The sequence below is a fragment of the Hylobates moloch genome, unplaced genomic scaffold, assembly GCF_009828535.3.
Source record: "Hylobates moloch isolate HMO894 unplaced genomic scaffold, HMol_V3 SCAFFOLD_2, whole genome shotgun sequence".
In the NCBI taxonomy this organism is placed as follows: Eukaryota; Metazoa; Chordata; class Mammalia; order Primates; family Hylobatidae; genus Hylobates; species Hylobates moloch.
In genome coordinates this window covers 112,323,145-112,348,432 of record NW_026652277.1, presented here as the reverse complement: position 1 = coordinate 112,348,432, position 25,288 = coordinate 112,323,145, and the positions used below count along the sequence as shown (strand labels likewise).

General features: G+C 34.2%; 1 long non-coding RNA gene across 2 annotated transcripts in view; it reads left to right on the top strand.

The window, feature by feature from the left end:
- Positions 1-662: 662 nt before the first annotated feature.
- Positions 663-25,288, top strand: part of LOC131382849 (uncharacterized) — an 82,246-nt gene continuing 57,620 nt past the window's right edge. For both annotated transcript variants that reach the window (XR_009212427.1, XR_009212428.1), the window contains exons 1-2: positions 663-760; positions 2,661-2,709. This is a non-coding gene — a long non-coding RNA (uncharacterized LOC131382849). The remainder of the gene's footprint in view (positions 761-2,660; positions 2,710-25,288) is intronic.

The following is a 25,288-nucleotide window of genomic DNA, read 5'->3' as shown; positions in this document are numbered from 1 at the left end:
AAAAATTAGCCGGGCGCGGTGGCGGGCGCCTGTAGTCCCAGCTACTTGGAGAGGCTGAGGCAGGAGAATGGCGTGAACCCGGGAGGCGGAGCTTGCAGTGAGCCGAGATTGCGCCACTGCACTCCAGCCTGGGCGACAAAGCGAGACTCCGTCTCAAAAAAAAAAAAAAAAAAAAAAAATAATTCTTTGAACTCAAGGCAAGAACAGCTTAATGCCTACACCCTTTGGAGCTGTCCTTAAAGGGGCCTTAATGTGTTCAAGTTGAGTTGAATTCTATTCCTGAGAAAGAGACAGTAAGTTTAGCTGTGCAGGCATTTATCCTCACTTTTTCATTCAATTAAGGTATCCCCAGACGTGAGCTTAAGATTTGAGACTATAATATTACTTTTATGTCCTCTGATAATGTAAATATGATAAAACACCAAATGCATTTCTAATGTTGAAAATTGACTGAAGACATAATGATCTGTTTAAAACTAGAAGGAAAACCAGCTGAGTTGGATTTATCATGAGGGGGTAAATAAAGATTCAATTCTTAGGGATTCATAAAGTATTTGCAAGAGTAATTTTGTTTATATGAGATTTTCTTCTGTACTGCATTAAGAATCTATAATTCTCATGTTAGATTCTACTACTGTTGTTACCATAGCAGCAACAATATACTACTCTAGGGGACTCTCTGCTATATTCAAGGAGAGCAAGCATTAACAAACAGATGAATATCCAAGTCTGAAATTGCGGTTTTGTTCTGTGTCACTAAGTAAGTTCCACTAGGGAAAAGAAGTAAAGATAAATATCTGTCTTGTCAGCAAGATTGACTGGAACTTCTTAGTGGACCTAGAGATTTGGACTAGATTTTGACAGTATTCTTATTATTGACAAAGTGTCATATAAAATGTCCCAATAAAAGTCAAAATAGACCTTATATAGTGTGGGCAATGTGAGTCAATTAAACACTCAATTAATTTAGATAACTCATATGTTCATTTATTATTTTATTCCAGTAAACACTTGTATTAACTTAGAATGTAATATACATCATGCGCTGTTTGTGAAATGTTGAAAATAGCAGTGAATCAGATAGCTAATTCTTTAAATATTCTTCTATTCTATTTTAAGAAGTCAAAAAACTCAACAAAACCAAAGATAAACAAATAAACAAGACTGATTTTAAATAAGACAAAAATACTTGAACAAGCGAAGGGGGAGAAAGTTTATAAGTTGGTAAACTTGGAGTTCAGACATAAGCAATGAGGGGCAATTCAACAGCATAATTAATTGCTCTCTCGATAAATAACAGATTATACATTGCAAATGACTGAGGTGGTCTATTGGCTGTTGGGAACAGAAAAAATATTTGGACTTGTATCTCTTAAAACTTCCACTGGGTGATTGATTAATTTTATTACATTCTTCAACTTTTTTTAAAAAAGCTAACACTTTAATCTCATTCGTTTTTTCTTATTGTTACAGTATCATTTAAGATTTCCTGTTATAAACAGAAATGTGTCATTGGAATCTTTAGCATCATATTCAGAACCTATTTATTCTTTAATACAGTTATATCTAAATAGTATAAATAACAACTAAATTTCATATTATAATATTATCTATAAAACAAACAAGATAGAGAAGATCTAGAAAAACTGTGCTATTTTTCCAGAAAATAAGTGGTTGAAAATTATAATCTCTAGACGATTTCCAGTTAAAATGTAATTTTCTCTCAAAATGCAATAGTTTTTTTAGATTATTTTTATATCAACATTTCTTAATTAGAGCTAGAAGACAAACATTATTTTTGTATGAGCATATGTGAAAAATAATAACTGGCTAATAAATCAATAAGTGTATTGGTAGATAAATATAGAAAGGTTTTAATTTTATTTTTAATAATTAATAAGGAGGCATATTTATACTTGCTAATACAAATGGTAATTTTGCATAGTTTCTAAATTGCAATTGGATTTATCTTCACCACAAATATAAAATACTTTCTTTAAAAGTATACTCAATAAATGACAAAATCGAATTGATCAAAAAGTAAATATTGTTTTTGGCTGTGTTAATTTTGGTTGTTCTAAGTAGGAAAGAAATTTGATCATGTGGCTAATTTGTTCAATTTTGCATGAAATTGGCCAAAGGGGTAGATAATACATCCCAATTTGGAGGAATATTAATTGGTGGTGTACTTACATTCAGACATAGCTTATCTTTACATATGTACTGCAAAAAAACTAATTTCAAAGAAAATGGAAACAACTGCCCAAAACATCATATTAAGAGCTTTTTATTGTGTCTGAAATGTATTAATACACATAATTCATGAAAAAGTCGAATGTGTCCTCTATACTCCTACTTCTATGTATAGTGTTGACTTAACCATGTTGCTTTTAGAAAAAAAACTTTTATATATTAAAATGAAATACATTTGAAGAATATTAGAAAACATTGAGTATATATTCTATAGTATTTTCTCATGACTGAGTTTCCTCTCCTTTTTCATGAATGATTGTAACTTTTATCTGATGCATCATAATGTGTCATCATGGAAATCGTCACCTATGCCAGCATCCCACTGCTTGTATTCAATTTGAAAACAGTATGTGAAAGTTTGTCAAATTCATGTGTTTTCAGCATGCTACTTTGTCATCGTTTTTCAGGTTAAAAAGCCACCACATCTACGGCTGCAGTGTTCCCAGCAGAAAACAGGTGTATATTGATTAGATCGTCAGCAGGGAAACAACAGTTTTGACTCTTCCTTACCATGTCATTATAATGTAAAGTAGCAGCTAAAATATGGCATCAAGCTGATATGTAGTGAACTGGAGGTAAAATTTCCAGGTGTTTGGGAAGTTTTCAATGTGAATTGGCACGAAGGTTTGATTTTCCTCATTTAATGACAGCATTTTGCGCATTGCCTATTTTAGGAGCGTCTACATTTTTTACAAGTATTCCATTGTCTCTGTCTCCCTCTCTCTCTCACACACTTTCTCTTTTTTTTCATATATATGATATATATGTGTGTGTGTGTAAATATGTCGTGTGTGTGTGTGTGTGTGTGTGTATGTATATACATAGGTGATAGCTGGAAAGCTGCATGCTAACCTGTTAGCAGTAGTTGGTGGAGGCACATGGCGTTATAGCTAATCTTACCCTCTATATGTTTGTTTATTTTTATTGACAACTTTTCTCCACCAAATATATTTCATTTATAAATTTTAAAAGTAAGTTAATAGAAATATAAGACTTCTAAACATAGACGCTTAAGATGCATGCTAAAGTTAATAGGGTTATATCTAGGTTGAAGAAAATATTATTTTTAATTAGTTTGTACCGTTCTTTATTTAGAATATGTAATGCATCTTAGGATTGTCAACTAAAAAGATTTTTCCAATGAGAAAAAATAATATTTCAGAGCTGCCATTTTACATAAAAGGACTATCGGTTTTGATCAATTGCCAGAAAAATTAATTTGCTGGAAAAAGGTTAATTTGGAAGATAATAAATTAGAAATTTACTTCATTAAAATATATTATATATTAGAACAACTTAAATAAATATTTTATATATAGCAAAATAAATTTTTGAAATGTATGAACCTCCATCAATAGAATAAAGAGGAATAATTACATGAAAGTGTGAAGAATTAAAGAAAGACGGGTAATCTAACCCTAAATTATCACGCTACGGTTCTATTGTAATTTTCAGTAGTTTTTTAAAAAGATCAAATATCCTTTTAGATGACTACAGATGACTTTTTTGTGTGTCTTAGAGATATTATCATAATTTATTAAAACAATCATATAGCTGAAAAAAGTCTTGGACATGATTCCTTGTCACTCAGCTTGTATTTCTCGAGTTTCTATTAAGTGGTAGGCACGGGGTTTCCTCTGTGAATGTAAAGAATAAAGAAATAGCAAGCAAATGAATGTGTTTTCTCCCCGCAAGTCATGAACAGACTAAAGACGAAAACCGACAAATGTAAACCCAAAACTGAGTATTAATGATTTTATGAAGGTAAGCATAAAGTGATACAGAAACACACAGAAAAAACTCTCTCTCTTTGAATTGTCCCAGGTTTTTTATCCTGGCTATTAACTTAGTCCTGACTTACAGCTGCCAAAGTTCTTCAAACCAGTTTCTATTTCATGTATCAAAAATGTTCTCTCTATATTAATAAGTCTTTAAAATGTAGGCCTAACATAAAGCCTGATAAATATATTATTTTATAAATTTTAGTTTATAAATTTAGTTTATTGACAGGCCTCCTGGCAGCAACAGCAATAATAATAGTAGCAGCAGAAATAGCAACAATAATGTGTCATGCATTGGAGTCACTGAGTCTCAGATACACCCTGGCTATATCCAGGCATCACCTCATCTGATTCTCATACAAACATCTATAGTAACAGAGAAGTGGAAACTGAAGCTCAAAGAGGGTCAGAATCATATTCTAGCATCAATCAAATTAGTACTCTGATATTTTTTTCCAAAGCATAAGGCAATTTTTATTATACTGATGCTTATATTACATAATGTTTTGAAGTATGAAAATTGCTTTAATATAAATTATTCCACTTGTTTCTTACAGATATTTTGAGAAGGCAATAGGAGCAATATTTTTTAAGTCAGGCTTAAGTTATAAAAGTCACATAGTAAATTTTGCCATTTTTATATGTATATTCTCTGAGTTCTGAAAAAAGGTACATCATACAAACATAATTTAAATCAAGTTCCATAATATTTCCTTCACCCCAAAAATTCCTTTATATTCCTTTATGATCAATCTCCACGTCCACCCCAAGTCACTGCCTGGCAACCACTAATCTGTTTTCTGTCATAATTATAATTTCACAAAAAATCACATAGAGTCATTTAGTATGTAGTATTTTAGGTTTCTGAAAAGAAAAAAGGAAAGGGAAGGGGGAAAGGGAAAGGGAAAGAGAAGACAGGTCTTGCTATGTTTGAGACCAGGCTGGTTTCAAACTCCTGAGCTCAAGTGATCCTTCCACCTTGGTCTCCTAAAGTCTGGGATTACACATGTGTGCCACTGCACCCAGCCTGTAGCCTTCTTTAGTCTGGTTTATTTCATATAACAATGTATCTGTATTTGATCTATGTTGTGCCATGTATCACTCGTTCTTTCTTTTATATCACTGGATAGCATTCTATTATATAGATAGTTGTAGTAAATATTGCTCATCTATTCACCAGACTGGGAGTTGATGTATTTCCAGGTTTTTTTTCAATTATGACTAAGTTTTCTATAAACATATATAGTTTTGTGTTTGACCATTTACTATTATTTCTGTTCACTACCTAGGAGGAAGATTAATGGCTTGGGATACATTACTATTTCTCCTTTTAGTACCCTACAAGAATGTATTTTCTTGCTTGATTGTTTACAATGAGCAATCTACTATCAATCTTATCTTTTTCTTCTCTTTGTATGTAATGTGTCTTTTTTCTGTCTGTCTTTAAGATTTTTCCTTTATCATTGGTTTTGAATGATTTGAGGATAATGTGTGTAAGTGTCATTTTATTCAGGATTTTTGTACTTGAGCTTTGCTGAACATCCTAGATTTGTGGATTTACAGTACTTTCATATTTGAAAAACAGTCATTATTTCTTCATATTTTTTCTGGCCTCCTTTTGGTGACTTCAATTACATGTATATTATTAGCACTTACAAAGTTGTTTTATAGCTCACTGTTTCTCTTTGTGTTATTTTTATGTTGTACTTTTAATAATTCCTATTCCTATGTCTTCAGATTAGCTAATGTTTTCTTTTTGCAATGTTTAAACTGTTAATTGAATCTAGTGTATATTTCCTCTCATATATTGTACTTTCATCCCTAGAAGTTATATTTGCATCTTTTTACACTGTATGCTTCTACAGAACTCTGAAAATAAGAAAAAATTTAATGTCCTACTAGTACCTTTGACAATTCAGTTTCGGTTTTTTTTGTTTTTGTTTTTCAATTTCCATAGGTTGTTGGGGAACAGGTGGTGCTTCGTTACATGAGTAAGTTCTTTAGCGGGAATTTGTGAGATTTTGGTGCACCCATCACCTAAGCAGTATACATGGCACCCTATTTGTAACCTTTCATCCATCACCCCCTTTCCATTCTTTCTCCCTGAGACCTCAAGGTCCATTGTGTCAGTCTTATGCCTTTGCATCCTCATAGCTTAGCTCCCACTTATAAGTGAGAATATATGATGTTTGGTTTTCCATTTCTGAGTTACTTCACTTGATTGATTTTTTTTCTTATTCATGGATTCATTTTATCAGGATTTTTGCATGTCTTGTAATATTTTATTGGATGACATACATTGTAAATTTTAAAAATTGGGTGCAAATATTTATATTCTTGTAAATATTGTTCAGTGTTGTTTTGTGGTGTAGTTATGTTACTTGGTGATACTCTAATCCCTTCATGAAAACATGAATGGTTGATATGGTTTGGCTGTGTCCCCAACCAAATCTCATCAGGAATTCCCACATGTTGTGTGAGGAACCCAGTGGGAGGTAACTGAATCATGTGGGCAGGTCTTTCCCATGCTGTACTCATGATAGCTAATAAGTCTCATGAGATCTGATGGTATTATAAAGGGGAGTTTCCCTGCACAAGTGCTCTCTTTTTCCTGCTGCCATCCATGTAAAATGTGACTTGCTCTTCCTTGCCTTCCACCATGATTGTGTGGCTTCCTCAGTCATGTGGAACTGTGAGTCCAATTAAACCTCTTTCTTTGGAAATTGCCCAGTTTTGGGTATGTATTTCTTAGCAGCATGAAAATGAAATAATACAGTAAATTAGTCCCAGTAGAGTGGGGTGTTGCTGAAAAGATACCTGAGAATGTGGAAGCAACTTTGGAACTGGGTAACAGGCAGAGATGGGAACATTTCAGAGGGCTCAGAAGAAGACAGGAAAATGTGGGAAAATTTGGAACTTCCTAGAGACTTGTTGAATGGCTTTGACAAAAATGATGATAGTGATATGAACTTGTTGGGAATTGGAGTGAAGGTGACTCTTGCTTTATTTTAGCAAAGAGACTGGTGGCATTTTGCCCCTGCCTGGAGATTTGTGGAATTTTGCACTTGAGAGAGATGATTTGGGAAATCTGGTGGAAGAAATTTCTAAGCAGCAAAGCATTCAAGAAGTCACTTGGGTGCTGTTAAAGACATTCAGTTTTATAAGGGAAGGAGAGCATAAAAGTTCAGAAAATTTGCAGCCTCACTATTGTGAGAGAAAAGAAAATCCCATTTTCTGAGGGTAAATTCAAGTTCCCTGTAGAAATTTGCATAAGTAATGAGGAGCTGAATGTTAATCCCCAAGACGATGGGGTAAATGTCTCCAGGATATGGCAGCAATCTTCCTGGCAGCCCCTGCCATCACAGGCCTGGAGGCCTAGGAGGAAAAAATGGTTTCATGGGCCAGGCCCAGAGTCCCCATTCTATATGCAGTCTCAGGACTTGGTGCCCTGTGTCTCAGCTGCTTAAGCCTTGACTAAAAGGGGCCAAGGTGCAGCTCAGGCTGTGGCTTCAGAAAGCACAAGCCTCAAGCTTTGGCAGCTTCCAAGTGATGTTGAGCCTTCAGGTAAACAGAAGTCAAGAATTGAGGTTTGGGAACCTCCGCCTAGATTTCAGAGGATGTATGGAAATGCCTGGATGTTCAGGCAGACATTTGCTGTGGAGGTGGGGCTCTCATGGAGAATCTCTGCTAGGGCATGTGGAAAGGAAATGTGGGGTCAGAGTCCCTACACAGAGTCCCTACTTGGGCACCCCCTAATGGAGCTGTGAGAAGAGGGCCACCATTCTCCAGACTCCAGAATGGTAGATCCACTGACAGCTTGCACCTTTTGCCTGGAAAAGCTGCAGACACTCACTGTCAGCCAGTGAAAGCAGCTGGGAGAGAGGCTGTAACCTGCAAAGTCACAAGGGCAGAGCTGTCCAAGACCATGGGAACCCACCTTTTGTATCAGTATGACCTGTATGTGAGACATGGAGTAAAGGAGATCATTTTGAAGCTTTAAGATTTGACCGCCCTGCTTGATTTCAGACTTGCATGGGGCCTGTAGCCCCTTTGTTTTGGCCAATTTCTCTTATTTAGAACAGCTATATTTACCAAATGCCTGTACCCCCATTGTATCTATGAATTAACTAACTTGCTTTTGATTTTACAGGCTCATAGGTGGAAGGGACTTGCATTTTCTCAGATGAGACTTTGGACTGTAGAATTTTGAGTTAATGCTGAAATGAGTTAAGACATTGGGGGACTGCTCGGAAGGTGTGATTGGTTTTGAAATGTGAGGACATGAGATTTGGGAGGGGCCAGGGGTGGAATGATATAGTTTCGCTGTGTCCTTGTCCAAATCTCATCTTGAATTCCCACATATTGTGGGAGGAATATGGTGGAAGGTAATTGAATTATGAGGGCAGGTCTTTCCGTGTTGGTCTTGTGATAGCAAATAAGTCTCATGAGATCACACTGTATTACACGGGGTAGTTTCCCTCCACAAGCTCTCTCTTTTTGTCTGCTGCCACCCATATAAGATGTGACTTGCTCCTCCTTGCTTTCCACCATGATTGCGAGGCCTCCTCAGCCACGTGGAACTGTGAGTCCAATTTAATCTCCTTCTTTTGTAAGTTGCCCAGTTTCATGTATATTTGTATCAGCAGCATGAAAACGGACTAATATAATAGTCTTTTAAGGTTCATCAGTGTTAGATTAGTGTTTAGTATAGGGTTAAATATTTCCTAGTACTGAATCAAGACGTTTCTGGGTACTCCATACTTGCTCCAGGAATTTTGAGATATTCCACCCTGCCTGGTGAGAATAGGCACTATTTCCTCCCCTTTGTCAGTGCCAGACTCTGTTTTCCTAAATTTTTCAGATGGTTATTTCCTTGGCCTTGGGTAGTTCCATCAACGTACTCACTAATCAGCATTCTTCTAATCACTCAAGAGGACCCCTCTGTAGATTTCTGGAATTCCTTCTTTGCAAAGCTGTCTACCCTCTGGTGCTATGTCTTTCTTTATTTGTGCATTCATTTGTTTTTGTTTTTGTTTTTGCCTCTTACATATCTCTGAACTAATTGAAACTGTGGATTATTGGCTTTTATAACTTTCTGAATACTCTCAGACATTACTTCAAATATTTCTTCTGACCTATTTTGTACTTTTATTTTTCTAAGATTCTAATCACAGATATTAGATTGATATACTGCTATATTGTCTGGATGATTATGATAATGACTAGTGATGATTTTTACTCTTTTATTTCTCCTTGGGTTTCAGTTTGGATAATATCTGTGGACCTGTCTTCAAATTCAGTGATTCACTTTTCAGCTGCATTCTTACTGCTTGTAATCTATAAAAGGAATTTCTCATACACATCTTCTGTATTGTTCCTGTCACTCCATTCTTTACTATATTAAATAAAGTTATTTTAACCTTCCTGTGTGATAGTTGCAATATTTGAGTCATAAATATTATATTTAAAATGAATATTATATATTTAGTATTTCTAGTATATCTTATATGAAAAATTATATAAACAACCCAGTGTCTTATGAGCTCTTTATGTTCTAAAATAGCACTATCTGGTAGGGTTTCTGCAACAATGAAAATGTTTAGCTTGGCAGCTACTAGCCACTTGCAGCTAGACAGTGTGTAAATAGCTAGTGAGACAAAGGAACTGAACTATAAATTTTACATAATTTTTAATAAATTTATGTAGCCATATATTGCTGATGGCTACCAGAATTGTACCAGTACAATTCTAGGGTTTATCAAATCTTAGGACAGTCTTATTATTTTTTATTAAAAAAACACTATAATTTAACACAAATTACTCCCCCATACACTAGGATACATACAATAAAAGTGCTATACAACTCTTAATAAATCTATCAGGTGAAAGGTCACATACAGATGTATGTACAACTTAGAGTTTACCAATCACAGCCAATAATTTTTCATGTGCATATCTAAAAACATTAATGACTACCAACAAACTATTTATTTTGAATCAATAAAGGTAGATTGGTAAAATATGTTCAGATAATCAAGTACTTTAGTTACCTACATTTTCATGAAATAAGTCCCTGAAGGATTATGGGGCTTCTTCCATATAATAAAATACATGTAAATTTAACAAAATATGAAAGTTTGAAAAAAGAGACATCTATTTTACCACTACATTCAATTTTGACGTATTTGTAAATAATAGCATTTTCCAGTACAAAGAGATCAAAATTGGGAATTAGAAATGGGCATCTTGGCTTATTGTATACCTCTCTTGACATCAACTCTTGAATGGCATTTTCCTCCTGTGTAAATTGGAGACAATGATTTACCTCATGCCATTGCTAAGAGTAAAATGAGTTATGAATATTTCAATGATTATGACTCCTTTTTGTTTTGTTTTGGTCAGAACAATCCCCAGGAATCTGACATTACAACTCAATATAAATATTGACAACATTGAGGCCGAGTGGGGTGGCTCACACCTGTAATCCCAACACTTTGGGAGGCTAGGGCAGATTACGAGGTCAGGAGTTTGAGACCAGCCTGACCAATATGGGGAAACCCCGTCTCTACTGAAAATACAAAAATTAGCTGGGTGTGGTGGCGGGTGCCTGTAATCCTAGCTACTAGGGATGCTGAGGCAGGAGAATTGCTTGAATCCAGGAGGCAGAGGTTGCAGTGAGCTGAGATCATGCCACTGCACACCAGCCTGGGTTACAGAGCAAGACTCTGTCTTGAAGAAAAAGTATTGACAACACTGAATATTTACTTTTATTTGTGTATATTATGTGCATAGTGCAAAATATTACATATGCCTTTTAATTTCAAAAGCTCACATCTATATGACATTACCTGTAACATTGGTGACCAAGTCTCATTTAAGTTTCTTCTCTTATTAATCGTTTATAGCCAGAACATGTAGGATATGTGATAGTAAGATACAATTCAGATCTTCATGAGCTGAATCTATTTGTCAGTTTGCAGATTTGTCCCATTCACCCCCTACTGTTCCCCTGCATTATTTCAACTAGATGAGATGGTGTACGAACTACTGATAATTTAGCAAGCTGATAATGGATGCATACCATTTTAACATTACAGCAGGGAGTCCTTGCCTTGCCTTTTCAGTTCACAGCATTGTTGCACAATGTAACACCAATTAACACTGAAGTGCTAGAGTTTCAGTTTCTAGGTAAAATCTGAAAATCTTTCTTTCATGCCTCTGTACTGGAGCTTGCATAGTTATGATATTTAATCAGCTGAAAGCCCAGGGCACGCACTTGTAGTCGTGTTATTATTTATAATTGAATGCAGCACTGCTGCTGTGGCAAACCTTACTGGCATCATTTGTGTAAGGTTTAATGGTTTCTGTTACTGCTCCTAGCTCCTCACTCACCAGGCTATTCTGCTATAATGTGGCAGAGTATTTTAAAAGACTTGTTTGTGACTGAAGTCAATGGAGGGGAGGAGAAACAGTAGTGAAAGCTGACACAGAATAATTAATTTCCAAAAATAAGCATAATTCTCCAATCCTAATTTTCAACCAATATGATATTATGGCTCAGAAATGATAAAAGTAATAAACCAAATATCTGCTTTGAAGTTTAAAGAGGTTTTAACATCTCATCTAATCTCACACACACACACACACACACACACACAAATATGCAAATGCAGAAAGTAAGATTTTACAAATCATATTCTGGGAAGCTGGTTTTTGAAACTCATATGTGCTAAATTCTTGACTATAGCCACAACAGTGACTATAACTGGATGCACGCACATGCATACACACACGCAAATATGTGAATGAAGAAAGTAATGTTTTATAAGTCGTATTCCAGAAAGCTGGTTTATGAAACTCGTATGTGCTAAGTTCTTGACTATAGCCACAACAGTGACTGCCAGTGGACTGCTTCTCGCATGGAGATTGCCATTACTCTTATGACAATGTGCATTTTGTATCACAATAGTATTATAATAGTATCCCAAATAGAGCTGCACAAGTGTCCCTCAATCAATGTACATTTCATACTTACACAATTATATCTTTATGGGAATACTATAAGATAATTTTTATTAGACAAAAATAATGGGCTACTACGGAGGTAAATTTCACAATTATAATATAATAACTGCATGTGTTTTGTCACTTCTTCCAGTATCTTTTCCGCTAATTTTCATTCTCACATTCTCATTCTGTTTTCCAAATGTGCGTCTGATTGTCTCATTTATTTATTGATTTTTCCAACAACACACACTTCACTAAGCTATAGCCAATATTTTGAGGATGATGCTTTGAACAAGATAACTTGAAATTATTTCAGCAAATTCCATAGTTAAAAATCCTGCCTCTGTAGAGTTCACATTTCCCTGTAAATATCCTTTTGAGGCATGCTATCATTCTCCTGTCCAACTTCATGCCAATAAAACAAAGATTCACCAAACTAGAACCAAAATGATTTCCCTATGTATTCCACGTGCAGTGTCCTTGAGCTGGAAAATCTATGGCCAAAAGAAAAACCTAACCTTCTCTCTTTTCTGCTTGCTGACTTCTCCCTACCTTTTGACACTCAAAGCTACTGTAAGAGACTATGGTTTTTACTACCGCACTAGTCCTTCTATGAAGGAAAAGCTGCTTCAAGAGCAGCCGCTGTTTATACATCTGAGTAGTGATTTGGGAAATACAGTAATATGGCTGAGTTTGCTCCATCTGTAATTTTAAATACCACATAAACAGCAATAGTAACAAACACCTATAGTACAGACATGAGGATTAAATGATTTTGCACATGGAATAACCCATTCATGTTTCCTGGCATATTGCAGATACTTTTAAATATTAGTTTTTTTCTTTTATTACTTCTACCAGCTAGAGAACAACAGTACGTGATACTCTACATATTCTACCATATTTTATGATCTAAAAATTAATGGCATTAGAAAGGAAATAATATTAGGAAATCACTGGATGGGGATTTAAATGATATGGAGTTGAAATTCAGATATGCTACAATTAGCATACTTCCAGTTTCCACAATTCTCAGGGGTTAACAGTAGGTGAGCTAATAATTGAAGGATTATTTTATAATTTTAGAGAGAATTAATTGCAAAGTAGTTTACTCTTCTTAAAGCACTAAGAATTATATGATACAAATATTAGCTTTTAATTTATTTAAGCGATTAAATATATTTCCCTGTGAATTAATATGATATTAAATCTAATCTAAGATGTTTATAATTATATGCAGTGCTTTATCCCTACCTTCATCATGAATGATGAATTAACAAGAAGCTAACTTTGTTTTCACTAGCTTGAAATTTCAGGATGGGCATTAAAAAATGAAGTATGTTTGAACTGAACTAAGTAATTATGACTAACTGATGTTATTTATCATTATATGTGTGATTGACCAATACCTACTGTCATTGTGTTTAAGTATGAGAGCCAATTACAGAATATAATTCTAAAAAATAAAAGAAAAAATGATATTGCGCATATTTGATTGGGTAAAGAAAGCTATATGTGGAGGCTTAAGTTCTTTGGGGCAGAGAAGTGCAATCATGCCTTATGCTCAGTAAGTTGAGACTCGAAATTGCTTGGTGAACAGCATTAATAATGACCACTTTATGATGTTTTTAAAAATGTTTTCAAAAATTTTTAACACAATTTATTTTCCACAATAAAAAAATAATGTTAATAATGGCTGTCTTATATGCTTTGGGCTAGTTGCCTATTCTTAAAATTCTTTAGAATAATTTACATTATTTCATATAATACAATTCTGATCGTTTTGTAATATATTCATTTTGGGAATGTTATTTATTATTTAGATAATGTTTTAATTTAAAAAATATTGTTTTATTAAGAGAATTACATAGTTACATCATTAAAAACTATTTCTCTACATTTTTAAAGATTAAAGATTGTTCATGGTCTACTGTAATCTTACCGTACTGATTTAATTAACCATGATTTACTTTTCTAACATTATTGACATTTTTCCTATTTTAAAAAAGAATAACTTTCTGTTATATGAGTCAAAATTCTACTCCAATTATTTAAATATACTTTAAATAATAGAATACCTATTGACCGTGAGATGGCTGATGGCAATGGTTCTCAGCTGGTTTAGGGGAGAAGGTAGGATTTTTTCCCCCAAGGGACATTTGGTAAAATCTGCAGACTCTTTTTTAATTATTTTAACTGGTGAGGGGTGCTACTTGTTTCTGATAAGGGTGAGGAGGATTGCTAAATGTCCTGCAATACACAAAATGGTTTTGGGTTAAAAGATAAAGCAATAGTTGTTGAAATATCCAGAGAACAACTACAAAGAAACAGTCACCATCTTGAGGGGCTTGGAGGGAAAAGGGGGAAATAGATACTCATGTTCATTAAAGCTAGAATCTTGCATAAGTACTAGTGAAGTTATTGTCACAGAGGTATGCAATGATTTTCAGGGATAAATATGATAACATGCAGGGTGCAGGGAAGAAATAGCTTAGTTTCTCTCCCCTCCTTTAAATTACACATGCTTTCATTATCCAAACCCAACCAAAGCTAGCTGTCAAGGGAGCTTTGGGTGCTCAGGGTTCTTGGGCTGAGAGCAACATAGAAAAGGGTGGAGAATGAAGCTAGAATGGTGGCAAATAGAGAAAAACAGCAGACCTATCTACTTTAGTTTGAGTTTTCATCATGCTATCTGGATTGACTTGGTCTTCTTTAAAAAAATTGCAGAAAGGGAATTTTGATAAAATGGTTTTCCTTTTTATCTTCAGGATATTGTGTTCCCACCAATATACTAAAAACCAAATGAGAAATTTGAGAAATTAAAAACTTATATTAGAGCCTAATCTTCTCTTTCTTTTCATAAAAAATATTTTACATGAAAATTTCACAGTTCTAGATATTTGAAACAGTTGTTTCCATTCATATTTTTGTTTAATATACATTTCACAGATAATAATGTTCTCAACTCATGGCTTATAGCAATTAAACCTGTGTGGGAGCCTAAGTTTTGAGAAACTTGCAAAATGTTATTTCCTTATAATCTAACTATATTAAAAATCTACATTATAGAGAGCCGATTTCAGTGTTTCTTTTTTGCTCTTAAAACTGGACCCCTAACTGGGGATTAAATTAAAATAAGTCTTTTCATATATGGCTCCCACTGGAATGTAAATTACAATTTTAAGATTTCTGGTTCTCATGGCCTGTCTTTGCAATTTTTCTATTACAGCTTCTAATTTTAGTATACACTATTAGTGTGTTTTGGATATAATGAGAAAAGGATGGCCAAAATGGAATAAGATTTAAAAGGTAAATCACATAGGTCAGATCAGCTTCTGTCTGCAGGCTGATTGGATGTACTTTCCAGCAAAGACACTTATGGAGCTTATCTTTTACTATTCAAACTATACAAGCGAAATGTATTGCTTTTGGTTTTGTTTTTCTGTTTTCAAGGGAGGCTTTCAGCTTGGAGTTTGAACAAATAAACAAAACAAGAAGTATCGAGGCTGGAAACAGATCTAGCTCTTTTTTATGTTTTGATTTATTTCTTGCTTTAGCTCCATTTCACATTGGTATCTCAGTAGTCTTAAATGTGGACTATAGCAAAGCTCCTTAAAATGTGATCCACAAAAGAGAAGCAGTGTCACCTAGGACACTGTTACAAAGGAAAGGTCATGGACACCACCTCAGACACCCTGAATCAGACAGAATCTCGGGGTAGGATCCAGGAGTCAGCATTTTAAGAAGGCTTCCAGATGATGCTGATGTAGGCCAAAGCTTGAAAAGCACTATACTAGAAGACTTATTTAAAACCAGAAGAAGTTCTTTAAAATGATAATAAAATGTATAGTTCTTGAACACATTGCAGAGATCTATAGTTATTTTCACTTTAAGTTTTCAAAAGTCAAATGTGATAAACAAATATTTGAAAATTGTTGACTAGTTATGCTTATTTTTAAAATATTACATTTTTGTCACTAAAAAGTTTATGACAAGATTTGCATGCTATTTCAGATTTGTCCCCAAATTGCCCCTTTCTGGAAATAATATAGGATGATCAAACATAAAAATGATGATGTAACTGAAAAATGACTTTGGAAAGAAATGATTTGCGGTCATTATACTCCCAGTTCTTCTAATGAGATTGATATGAAGTTATCAAAAATCTAAGCTTTACATTAGGAGATTTTTAAGAAGAATTATCAGCTTTCATTAAAATTGTTTTATTGGTGTAGAATATCAACTTGTTTGCAATTCCCACACAGGGAGTAAAAAATAATCTGTTAACACAGATAAAGTTAAGTAGTATAATTTCTACATATAAAATTAGATTGCCGCAAATATCAAAGTAAAAAATAACCCCAGAAATAAAAAATTTTGAAGTCTATATAAAAAATAAAATTCATGGTGAATTGTTAATATGGTCCAAAACAAAAGGATAGTCTCTGCCCTTAAGGAACATTTCAGCCTGTTTAATAATAGAGACATCGAGTTTTTATATTACTAGTCCAGTCTATAGTCTATAATATTCAGGTTTATTCTAATTCTCACTGTGAAATTATATGGACAAATTGCTAAACTACCCAGGCTTTAGTTTTATCATCTGTAACAAGGTAAAAATAATAGTGCCTAATTTATAGGGTTAGTATTAATGCTAATCTATATAATACATGTAAAGCATTTCAGAGTATCTGGCTCTGCAAAATAAACAATAACCATCATTAGTTCAAATTTCAAGAAATAAGTGAATAGATGGCTTTAGTTATTTAGTTCTCAACTATTTTATTTCTCCATCCAATACTTGTGTTATGTTTCTTTATGGCCACAAACAGGTTAATAATCACACATATTTGCAACTAATCCAATGGCACTTCAAAGGAGACCATGCAAAAAATGTTTAGAACACTTTTTCACACACACACACAAAATTTGCAAAGCACTTACACATTAAACAAGCCATTTTAGATTCATTTTTCCTCATCCTATATATCTTTTCAAAAACATAGCCTTTGCAATGCTATGTTCTAAACATGTTTCAGCACTTTCCCCATCTCCACTACTGCTAACATGATCAGATGGTCTCTCTTTTCAGTTTAGTAACTTCTTGATGTCTATTCTCCTTCTTACTACTCTATTGATGTGTCCATTTAAGAGCAAAAGTTCTATATCCTTAAGGAAAGCAAATCATGGCAGGAACTAGGCATTCTAGGCAGTCTCACTAGAAAGATACATAAATGAGAAAGATATGAAGAGAGTCATATCAATTGATTTTGAAGAAAAAAGAGGTGTTTAAGATGGCCTTATTAATTAGCATGTCACAGTTATAATTAATGACTATCAAGTTCAGGTGAATAGTCTTCACTTAATTGTGTATTGAATGAAGAAATGAGTTAGCAGACAACACATATCACATTATTTTGCTTTTCCTCCAAATTGGCACATTTCAAACTATCCACTTTGAATGAACAAGAGGAAGAGAAGAACAAAGAGGAGTCCTGGTTTAACATATTTCAGCTAGAAATCAAGAAGCCCACATAATCATCTGGACACATGTCATTGGAAACTAGAATGTGGCAACATGAGCAGTGAAAAAATGAGCATTACAAAATGGTTATATTTTTAATTTCCATAGTCACAGGCAAAGGTTAATTACTAATTACTACTGGGAGTTAAATAATTTCATTTTGATATATATCATTTTCAAATTCTATTTACCACTCTATCCTTGACATCTAGCAGGGTGCGGGAAAAGGAACAGGGCCTCAATCAGGTGATTTTTCAAAGATCAGAGGACAAAAGGTCTATATAAGTAAGTGTGTGTATCTCTCACAGGAAACAAGCCAAGCTATTAGATTAGACCAAAGAATAATTTCAGTGGAATTCCATTCCTAGGACCATCCTCCACTGAGCGGCTCCACTGGGCTGTTTTATCACAGAATAAGAAGTCATTAAGGCAAGTCACTTAAAACCTATGAGAAACAGATATGGCCAGCTGATCTAAGGAGAATTTTTCAACACAGGCACTGGAAAATAATAGAAAAATTATCTTAAAATCTAAACTATATATCACAATGTCTCCATATAAAAGATAAACCTGAGGGAAGCCTTAACTTATATGACAAAACACACACTACTGAAATTTACAGAGGCCTTTCATATGAATTATAATCAAAGCAGACTCTGATGGGTCCTAAATTTGACCAGAATGGCTTGACCCCAAAGTATAGACACTATGAATTAAACTTCAGGAGAGAATGTAAATGTGTGAGTAGGGAAAGCTGAATAAGAATGCAACTTTTGTTAACGTGCTGTCTATTCTCTGGCCTAAAGCACCAGAGAGTATAATCAATTGTCATATTTACAATATCTCAGAAAAGTTCTCTATGTCCTCACTTGATGAGACTTCAACGTGTTTCTAGCGTCCTTTGGAAACGTAGGCTGTTTTTATAATTAACTTCCCTGAAGAGTTTCTCTAGCAATCCCTGGGAATGGGGAATTATTACTCATAATCAGACCTGTTATTTGTAACTTAATTTTTTTTTTCTGCTCTGATGTTCACTTTGTTTGCCAGCCAGCATCCTGCAATGCTACTGTCAATGGCTGTGCAGTACCTGGGCTTATCTGCTCTATTGACCTCTATGTTCTTTTTCATTCTCAACTTCATCATGGACACTCCTTGTTGTCTCTTCCTCGGCTTTTTCAGAGAAATTCTTGGGCCAAGAATGAAACAATTCTTTAGTTGATACTACCTACTGAGGGGAGTCAGATCAAAGAACAATTGGGCATAGGCTCACATTGTATCAGAAATGTCCTTTAATTTTGCTGTTTAGCCTCATCTTTCTGATCCAGACAGCCTCACTTCTTCAGTTACAATTTTCCTTCTAAGTTTCCCATTCTCTCTCCCTATTATCAGCTTCTGGGACACTCAGTAAAGGAGTTGAGATTAACTCTTCTCCCCATTAAATCAAAGGGTGTCACTGTGTATGTTTTAAAATTCCCACTGTTCTGAGCCTGTTAAGAGGGACTTTGCTGCTAGCTATGAAACTGGACTTCAGAGGAACTATAGAGAGAACCATACAGGCTAGGTATTGCATATATATGTGTGTGCGTATGTGAATATATTCCCACAAATTGATATGGTTTGGCTGTATCCCCACGCAAATCTCATCTTGAACTGTAGTGCCCATAATCCTCATGTGTCCTGGGAGGGACCCAATGGGAGGTAATTGAATCATAGGGGTGGTTACCTTCATGCTGTTCTCGGGTTAGTTCTCATGAGATCTCATAGTTTTATAATGGACTTTCCTCCTTCTTCGCTGTACACTTCTCCTTGCTGCCACCATGTAAAGAAGAATGCGTTTGCTTCCCCTTCTGCCATAACTGTAAGTTTACTGAGACTTACCCAACCTTACTGAACTGTGAGTCAATTAAACCTTTTCCCTTTATAAATTACCCAGTCTCACGTATGTCTTTATTAGCAGCATAAAACAGACTAATACACAAATAAACCTCTTATAAAAATAGGAATTTTGAGTACTGATACAGAAATAATTAGATTGGATGCTAGAGGTAAGGAGATAGTCATGGTTATTTAGTGTAACAAGTTATACTCCAATGAGCTTTTAAATCTAAGAAATAAGATCAAGGATGAAAAAACTGAGGTACATGAATTAACTGATTTTATGGGTCAACAATGCTTGAGTATTGGCAATATAAAAATATTTCAGTTGATTTCACTTGTGGAAAATGATTCTGAGTCAGTAATTTACTACTCCTTTTGTAACCTATACTTTAACCCTAGGGTTATAGTCATAGACCAAATAAATCATGTACATTGAAGTTAAAGGCAAAATTAAATTTGCCAAGGTGTTAAAGCAACACAAAACAAGTCACATATGTAATTTTAAGTTGTCTGGCAACCACATTAAAAATGAAAAGAAACAAGTATTATTAATTTTAACAATATAACATATTTAATATATCCAAATGTTATTAGTATACCCCAAAGATTACCATTTTATCATGTAATCAAGACAAAAAATATGTTTTTTTACTAAGTTTTTGAAATTTAATGTGTATTTTTACACTTAACAAATATTTCAGTTTGGACTAACTACATTTCAAGTGCTCAACAGTTTTACATGGATATTGGGTACTCTTGAAAATTCAGCACTAAATTTTTGAATATGTCTTTGATAGATTACATTGTACTTATGTATTTTTAATTTCTCTTTTAAGTCAAAGTCATAATTTTTAAGCTGAACTAATTTATCATACATAACATATATTTCCACAATATATTACAAATAGTATCAATGTGATGCTAGGGGTATTACACTTTAATATAATTTTAAAAAGAATGAATATGCTGTAGGTAAGTGTGCTTCTGTGCTTTTTGGACAAAATTCATAAATGTTTGAAAAAAATAATTATACAAACAAAATATAGAGTAGGCTACAGTCTGTCTACACATCTATTTAGGTTTCAGTTCATGATTTACAGAGAAACCTTTAGGCTGAACTTAAAATATATAAGAAAGAAGCTATAGGCTAAGCTTGATTTAACATGGCATTCCGGAATTACAAAAAATATGAAAATATACAATATGATAAAAAGTATTACTTTAATAAAAGCCTATTTATTAAGTAAATAAAAGTCCTATTAATAAATCATGGCATATAGTAATTGATTTAACCTGGAAAAAATATAATTTTAATATCAATTGATTTAATTTAATCTAAAAACCTATGAGATCACCAGTTCACTGTGCTGTGTAGACATACAACCAGAGCGCAGATCTGTGAATAGTTGTGAACAAAGACATCAGCTACATTTTTTCTGCCTACATTAGCAATGCTGATCTTAGCGAAGGTCACACAAATTATCCCTATTTGATCACAGCCATCTGGCTAGTGATCTCAACTAAAGATTTTAGATACGCACAATTCCTTGTGAAATTGGATTAAAATCTTTAAGTAAGCCTCAGAGGGCATTGCTAAAAGAAATCTCTTAACTCAAGTGCCAGAACCAGGCAAAAGCGTCCTTACACTAAGATCCTTGGTGATGTCCAGCATTTTGTATAGCATCAGCAGAGGCTGGGCTGAAGGATCCATGAAGCAGAATTTTTAAAAATGATTGAGATAATGGCTGGAAAAGATACTGTTAGTACAGCGGTGGCTGAAGGACCAGAGTCCTTCTACTTCTGTTTAAATGGGAGAAGCGATTATGTTTCATTTTACTTAGGGCATCTCACTGTTTTAATGACCAGTCACCGTTCCTCCCAGTAATTTCTGATAGGGTCATTAACTTTGGAGAAATGGAGAGGAGTTTAGACACCCTAAATGCTAATTACTAAAGCCTCAGAAGTTGGAGAAATTTCTTCTACCTGCTTATGTGCTTAAAAGCTGAAAGTAAATGGCCCAACCATGACAAAATGTCTTAATTTTACATTAAAAGAGCTCAGGTTGGCTTTGCCATTGTTGTGACATATGAGAACCATTGTGGGAATTTTCTTGGTGTGACTATGTGTTATTGAATTTTATAACTTTAAAAAATATTTTCTGGTTTTAATTTAATTTACAACATGAAGAATACCAAACATAAAATAATACAATAGTTTGCTAAAAACAATTAGCAAAATTATCTGTGGGTGGAAGTGAAAACAAAATCAATTTCATTTACAAAGAGAGAAGAACATACATGCATGGCAATGTAGTTAGAAAAACAACCTCAATTTAAGTTCACTTTAGTCATCAAATTGAATTAGACTATTATAGAATGTCACAGTTGTGTGGGGCCTAAACTAGTCAGGCATAAGAATTATTTGAGAAGGTTTTAGAAATATTAATTCTGAGATTCTGAACAAGATATATATATATAGTTTTTAATATAGATATTTTATATAGAGAGAGAGAGAGATTTTTTTTTTTTTTTTTGAGATGGAGTCTCGCTCTGTAGGCTGGAGTGCAGTGGCACAATCTCGGCTCACTGCAACCTCCGTCTCCTGGGTTCCAGCAATTCTCCTGCCTCAGCCTCCCAAGTAGCTGGGATTACAGGCACACACCGTCACGCCTGGCTAATTTTTTTGTATTTTAGTAGAGATGGGGTTTCATCGTATCGCCCAGGCTGGTCTCGAAATCCTGAACTCAGGCAATCCACCTGCCTCAGCCTCCCGAAGTGTTAGGATTACAGGCGTGCGCCACTGCATCCGACCTTGAATCTATATTTTATTACATGAGAAATTTTTGCTTGTATTCTTCCCATTAATTTTTCCTCTACTCACAACTTCCATACTTTGTCACTTAAACCATTACTTTTGTATTATTAGGGTTTATAACGTCCACAGTCTTCTCGGTAGTTAAAGGTGAGTATAGATAAAAATTTTAAAAATTGAAAACTACTAAACTGTAGTTTAATTACTAAAATTACATAACATTAGTCACTAGAGAAATATACTCTACCTATAAAGAAGGTGTAAATCCAAAGTATATTAAACAGTGATTCTCAAAGAATGTTCCAACCATCAATGACAAACTCCAATGATACCACATTCCATTAATTTTCTGCACTTTTTAGTTTGTTTTATTTGCCCCATGAATTTATTATAGAGTTTATGTTTTTCCTTGATTTCCAGATTGCCTGGTTTTTCTTTTTGATATAATATACATATACTATATCCTTAAGGACATCTATATTTTAAATAGACTAACTTTTAAGTGAATGATTTGTACTTTACTACTGTAGATACAGAATTTTGCTTTGGAAGAAAATATTCACTCATTTTTAAGATACTTAGAGTTCTTGAATTACTTTTTTTCTATGTTATACTAATTTCTTTTTAAGAAATATTCTATGATTATTAGTATGAGATTTCTCATCATTACATTGCTTACTGGTCCTGGTTTTTGAGATTGTGGGACTTCTATTTTTTAAATTATTAATAATATGCTGGAGTAGAGAAAAGGTACAGAGATAAATTTGTTAATTTTTGATAGCATTTTTTATTCTTCAAACATACTTAGTAGCTTTAGTAGATACAGCACTTTGCTTTGAAAAACTTTTTCTCATTTTTAACACTTTGTCACAATATAGTCCAGCACTCAATGTTGCTTTTAAGATGTATGAACACAATGTTATCCTTACCCCTTTGTAAACAATCTATTTGTGCTCTCCTAAAACTTTTAAGAGATTCCCTTAATCTTTGTTATGAAATTGTATTAGTATTTGTATAGTAGCGTTTGCATACATATGTGTACGCATGTGTGTGTTCCCTCATCTTGTTTGGCATAATGCATATAATGACGTGTTGTTTTCAATCTGTTCAGCATTTTCCCCACCCTTCTTTGAATGCCAACACATTTTTCCTTTAAGAAATCTACCCTTCCACACTCTCAGTCCATGTATTCAGGCAAGTCTGACTCCACATTTTGGCTCGAGATATGGACTTGTGACCCAAGACTTTCCAGTGAGACTGGTGCCAAATATTGGACATATGTGTTACTTCAGAGATAATCACATTACTTCAGACCAATGAATGTAACTGCATTATTTACAGCCCTAAGACTTTTGCTGAAAATGCTGAGACCAATAAGCTTTCATTTTGCTAGAATTACAAAACTGATACAACTTTGCATAAGACTACCACATAAAGAGAGTCTAGCTTAGAATTTAGCTTAGAATGAAGCCAAAATACGTTAAAAAAAAAAAAAAAAAAAAGAGCAAAAGCCTAGAGACAGAAATAAATAAAAGTAATAATGGATAGCTTGTGACTTGAAAGGACCTTCTGGATATATTATGCCTGATGTTAGCATTCAAGCCTAGAATAATTTTCAGATGGGAGACCCCAATATTGCCTTTATTTGTTAAACAATTTTGAGTGAGGTTTCCCTCTATTTCAAAGAAAACAATCTGGACTAGCAGGGAAGTTTCTTGCAATCTCAGGATTAATATGTTGGATGCCTGAATTCTATTTTAACTGTTCTCTCGATTTCCCCATGTTTTTGTATTTATTTTCCGTGTTGTAAGAAAAAGCAAGTTTCTAATTTATTTCTCAACATTTTCATTGAATATATCTTCCAATTTTTTTCCATCCCTTGAATCATGTTTATTCATCTTGTACCTGATCTGTTTCTTCAGATGTCTGCTAATCCTTGACTTCCATTTATATCTATGTATGAGGAAATTAAGTTGTGTGTCTGTGTGTCTGTGTGTGTGTGTGTATATATGTTTTTTTTTTTTTTTTTTTTTGAGATGGAGTCTCGCTTTGTCTCCCAGGCTGGAGTGCAGTGGCGCGATCTCAGCTCACTGCAAGCTTCTTCTCCCGGGTTCACGCCATTCTCCTGCCTCAGCTTCCCGAGTAGCTGGCACTTTGAGACTACAGGCGCCCGCCACCCACGCCCAGCTAATTTTTTGTATTTTAATAGAGATGGGGTTTCACCGTATTAGCCAGGATGGTCTTGATCTCCTGACCTCGTGATCCGCCCGCCTTGTCCTCTCAAAGTGCTGGGATTATAGGCGTGAGCCACCGCGCCCTGCCAAAACTAAGTTATATATTAAGCGCAGAGAGTATGAAGGACTACTTATTCTTTTTCCCTATCCCTTGCATGGAGTGTGGTTCTTTATATTGTATATGGACAAAGCAAATTGACTATCATACTGGGTGGATAAATATCAGCTAGGCATGATGTCAACTTTCCATATACAAAATTATGGATGTTAAAACTGTAGATTGTTAGCATCTGCACCAAGAAGACTATAAAGCAAACATTGTTGCTTATCCAACAGCTGATTAAACATCTAGTATTTTGTTAAAGCAACCTCGTTTTTTTATCTATTTGTTTGTGTTTCTTAATTTAAAATAATTGGGGCCTTGTCTCAGGGCATAAATCATGATTTCTCCAAGCTAAATATTGTTCTAGTGAACAATTTTGGTTTAGATATAAGCCAAATATCTGGTCCAATTTTGGCAATGGAAACTAAAAAAGAAGTCCTTAGATGCTTCTGCTAAATTTTCAGTAAAAATAGATTTTTCTTTTTTTTCTGTGTTGCTGTACTTTCATGTGAGTCCATTTTGAGTCAATGACCGTACAAGCATGAAAATGAGGTGTTGTGCTGAGGAAGGTGGAGAATAAAAGGCTAGTTCATAATTAGTCTTTTCCCCAGACTTCTGGTTATGTAGGATAAATATTCATATTATGTAAACAATATTTATTTGAAATTTCTGAAATTTTCATCCAAAAAGCATTTTA